General features: G+C 54.3%; 1 long non-coding RNA gene across 1 annotated transcript; it reads left to right on the top strand.

Annotated features, from left to right (window-relative positions):
- The first annotated feature begins 367 nt into the window (after positions 1-367).
- On the top strand, positions 368-1,188 carry LOC142067723 (uncharacterized). Its single transcript, XR_012664135.1, has 2 exons — positions 368-479; positions 998-1,188. It is a non-coding gene; the product is annotated as an uncharacterized LOC142067723 (long non-coding RNA).
- The last annotated feature ends 3,628 nt before the right edge of the window (positions 1,189-4,816 follow it).

Here is a 4,816-nt window from a genome sequence, read left to right as displayed (position 1 = left end):
ATTTAATCTGTCGGGGAAAAAGGCACAAGCTTGCCAGGCGGATGTGGAATTAGCTGGGAAAGAAAGTTTCGGAATCCGGCTTACTCTCCAAAAACACCCAGATTTCGGACCAAAATTTTTTCTAGCATAAGTGGAACTGCAGCATCTGGAAAGACGTATTATTTGCTCTCCTAAATGCCAGGCTCTTTCCCCATACGTACTCGCACGAAGAATATGTTCCGTATTTTAAATTATAGTAAAAATAAGTGGTGTACAGCAAAAAAAAAAAAAAAAACCAACTCGTGAACTCTCTGAAAAGCCATCAAAAACCAGCAAACCCCTGAACTTCCCAAATCCTCCTCTAACATGTACCTACTTGTTTCTGTACAGGGCCATGAGATGCAGTGAGGTCTCGGTGTCATCCACCATTGACTGGCCCTGCGATCAGCCGTTATATCGCTGCGTTGCAGAGACTTTACCCCCATGTGCTGTTGTTAAAGGTACCTTAACCCATGCGAAATACCCGTACGAGTGAAAATGCTGCGTGAGAGGCGAGGGAGAAATGAGCCTTGGCCACCAGCATCAGAACAAGGCTCACGGCAGCCGTAGGATTGTTACAGCCTGAGAGAAGCCCTCTTTTATTGCCGAGCGGGTTCTGGGTAGCGAAGGAGGATCACGTGTGGCTTGTCCCTCGGTGACGATGTCAGGAAGAGCATCCTTCCACCCCAGTGAAGGGAGAGCCAAGCAGTAACAAGAGATCAAAAATCAGGCTGAGACGTGGCTGGCTCAGTGACCTCTACCTGGGCTCCTTCAGAGTTTCTTTTTATTACGGAAGAGCTCAATTTGCTGCTCTAAATTTGTGCTGTAAGGTTAAAATTATTCACGTTCAAGTGAAAATGTGTGGGGCAAATGCACACGTGCAACCGAAGCTCAGAGCCAAAGAGGACAGGGTGCTGTGCTCCCCTCCAGTCTTTATCCCCGAGTAGATATCGTGGACTCATTAACTTTTCTCTTATAGGGACACAAACCAGGAAAGAAAAGTGAGGTTATTTTAAGACTGAACATAACCAAAGGGCTTGGAAATCATTCCCTCTAAGCAAGGAAGACCAGGTGAGTGTCTCTGCTCAGCCTTGTGTAACTTAGTCATCTGTGCTGGCTGGATTTCATCCAGGTTGTTTTTTTCAAAACTGGATTTCATCACCTGACTGTTAGAAAAACACATCTTCTCTGGGCGGCACAGAAGTCAGCCTTTGGGCTGCTCCGGCAAGGTGGGACCGAGCACACAGACGCTCACCACGTTGCTGCAATTCGGTGCTAGAGAAACGCTGAGCGTTAAAGCGGCCCTTTAACGTTTTGCTTCCTGCAGAGGATGGGCCGCACCTGGTGCACGCGTTGCCCTTTCAGCGCACGTGCTCGTTCCTGTAAATAACCTTATTCTGGATTCCTGCGTTAACGTCTTAAGCCTGGCATCATCTACGCTCTGCTTGATTTACGGTGGTTTATTAGAGGCTTCCACTGAACTCCAAGCTCTGGGTATATACAAAATCACAGATAGTTCTTGTTCCCTGGAATTTATGTAGGATTTCCTGAGAAACCTGAAGGTATTGAGAGCCTCGGTAGGCTTGGGAAGGGGAACCTGGTCACCTAGTTCCTGTTCTAACCCCATCTCCCTTGCTGCAATAACCCCAAGGGCCCTGCCGGTCTCTAGAACCGTTCCAAAGGTCAGCAGCTTTTCAGCATTTCTCGCCCAGTTTCCATAGTCAGTTTGTGAAAGCAGGAGATGATATAAGCCTCTGTAATGCTGAGTACGCCATTTATGGCAATGAGGAGAAAACCAGTGCATCTAGCTCAAGTTTATAGCTCCAGCCTAAGCGCTACCGGGGGGAGCGGACTCCACAGTCTCACTTATCCTGATTTTTACACTGGGTTTTCAGGCTCTTGTTGCTACAGAGCCCAGATTTGTACAAAATTCTTTAATCCTTCTTTTTCTCCCTCGTTTCCGCTCGGGAGGAATCCCCCAGGGAAAGTCATCAGCAGCACGGAAGGGTTGTAACGATCAGTGAAACTGCGCTTGCTGTAGCACCGTGCGCTTCTGGGTTGTCCTGGAGCTTAGGGGTGGGGAGGGGAGCAGAGAAGCATGTTGGAGCAGGACAGCGTTCGGCTAACCCCAGCAGCGAACCGCAGCTGTGTGAGGCTTCTCCGTTCCTGTCTTGTCCCTCCTCCGCTCTGGGGAATAGCTGCAAGAGAGTGAATTTCACCCGATTTCAACCCAAATGCTGCTCAGTGAGTTGGCTTTTATCTGCTGGCAGAGGCGTGCTACAGATTGGCGAAGAGGGCTGTACGCGAAGCGAACTCCATTCCTTCAGGCTGAATAACGTGTCCGTTCTGTTCCATGAGTCAAGCTGTAAATAGTAATTGGTCTTAAACGAGTCTATGATGGGAACTGTTTACAACTCTGCCCATCCAGAGTCCTCCGCCGGCGCGAATTCACCAGGGAGCAGCACCCCTCTCTCCTGCTGGCACCACGTGCCGCGGTCACGCTGTCCGTGCCTCCGCATCCTGCGCTCCCTTGCTGTCTTATCTCAGGGATCTCAAAGCTTTGCAGTCCCCGTCCACCTTCTGGAGGTTAGTCTCAGCTTTGTTTTTCCAGCTGGAGCAGCTGAGACAGTGTAGGCGAGACACCGTAAGAACGTGCAACAAGATGATGGCAGCAGGACTCAAAAGAATTCAAAAAGAGAAATAAAAAATCCCGATGTCTGCATCGTTTTTAGCCCCTTCTTCTTTGCTTGTAACTGCATTAAACCTGCTGGCATATATACTTAAGTACTCCTCATAGAGAGATCTCAAAGCACTTTAGAAAAGAAGCTGATATGGATTTGTCCCCATTTTAAAATCGGACTCAAGGCGTAAGCAGGCACAGTGTTCTCCGAGATTCTCCTGCAGGCCACTGGCAAAGGCAGGGCCAGTATCTAGGTCTCCTGAGCCCCAGAGTACTGGTCTGTCCCTGAAACCTGGATTTCTTCAGGGGAACGAGGAGGCTTTTTTGTGTTGCACAGCTGTGACTACGAGTCCGCTTCCTCAGCAATGAGTATGACCAGCCCTCAAGGGCCAGCACTTGCTTTGCTCCACAGCATAAGACTTTTCCTTGGGCAACGGCTTGTGGCACGGGGAGGAAGAACAGTAGTAGCATGGGATAGGAGCGCCTGGGGACGTCAAGGATGAGTTAGACTACTTTTCCCCACCTTCCACTTTCAGCTGGATAGGGGAGAGAACCTGCCCGGGGCTTCGGCCCACAGGAGGAAGCAGCGGTGGTGATGCCGCCCCGCCTCTGCGTGTCCTGGGCTTGAGACGGTGACGGAGCAGCTGAAGCCTGGAAGGTGGTGGTGTGCTCGCGGGTGACGTACCACTCTTGCAGCGGGTTCATAAATGCAGTTCTTGGAACTGAACTCCAGGCTTAGCTGCAGGACCGACTCTGCGTACGCTGCATGGTGCGGGAATGTGACTGTCAGGACACTCTGTCACACTGATAACGTCAGCTATTCCCAAGGATTCCTAACTCAAGAGTTTTCCCCCGCTGCAGTCAGCTAAACTTCCCCTCTTCCCCCCGCTCAGAGATGGCCACATTTGACCAGATCCCGTTTCTGGAGTGTGTCCCTTTCCCAGGAAACCAAAATATATTCAGAGCAAAGAATGATTAATGGAAGCGTATGGACTGCCAGGGCGGAGCCTAGAGCCGAGCTTGCCTCTCCCAGGGCAGCAGCGCTCTTCCCTGCACCCGCAGGAGCGGACAGGGCTGGGTCACCAGGTAATTGTCCCTTCTCCCTGTGGCCTTTCTATTTCGTCCCACAATGCAGCCTGATTGTGTTACTAATTGCTCTCTCCTGGTGAGCAAGTTACAGCCCTGCAAGTCACAGAGTCTGCCTTCACCCGGCTTTAATTATTCAGCTACACCTTCCTTCTGCCTTTTTTTTTCCCCCAGTTATTAATTTTTCCCTTTTTGACCCCCGGTTATTAGGTTTTCCTTATTTTTACACACACACCCACCCTCCTGCTCTTGGATCTGCGGCCATGTGCCCCCCTTGGTCAGGCCACACGGGGTGCAGAGGGCGCCCACTGGCCCCCGGGTCCCGTGGGGAAGGACCACGGCAGGACGTGGATGTCGGCACCCGCTGCCGCGGCGGGGTCGCCCCGGTGGGCGCCGCCCAGGGGGAACCGCTAAATACATGAACTGGGGCCGGGCCCGGTGCTCTTCGCGGCGGTGCTCTACAGCATCAGCCTGGGCCGGGGCTCCGTCCTGTCCCCGCCTTACAGCCTTGACTCACGGCTACCGGCACCAAGGCGGGGCCGGCAGCGCCAGTTCCTGCAAGGCGCCGGTTCCGGTGCCGCGGAAGGGCAGCCGCCCCCCGCCTTCCATTTACACGGTGCAGCGTTAAACTCGCGGCAGTTCCGGCGGGGGCGGCAGCGAGGCGGAGGCCGGTTCCCTCTGAGGGAGCCGGTTCCCGTGTGGGCACAGCACGTGGCTCCCCCCGGGCCGGCTCCGGGGGAGCGAGAGGCGCTCCCCCACGACTGCTCCGCCCCCGGGGCCGCCGGGAACGGCCGGCGGGGCCGTGACGATGGCGATACCGGTACCGGCGGTCGCCCCCGCCCGGCCGCGGCCCCCACGTGGCCGCCTCCCCCCGCGCGCCGCCGGGGCGCCCTTCCCGGCACCGCCCAATGAACGCGCGCCCCGCCGGAAGCCCCGCCCCCTCCCTTCCTCTCCGTTACCCGCCAATGGCCTCTCCCCGGTGCCCTCCTCCAATGAAAAAGCGCGCCGCCGGGTGCCGCCGACCAATGAGCG

This window comes from Phalacrocorax aristotelis, chromosome 23 (genome assembly GCF_949628215.1).
Source record: "Phalacrocorax aristotelis chromosome 23, bGulAri2.1, whole genome shotgun sequence".
Classification (NCBI taxonomy): Eukaryota; Metazoa; Chordata; class Aves; order Suliformes; family Phalacrocoracidae; genus Phalacrocorax; species Phalacrocorax aristotelis.
This window is presented reverse-complemented; position numbering and strand designations above follow the sequence as displayed.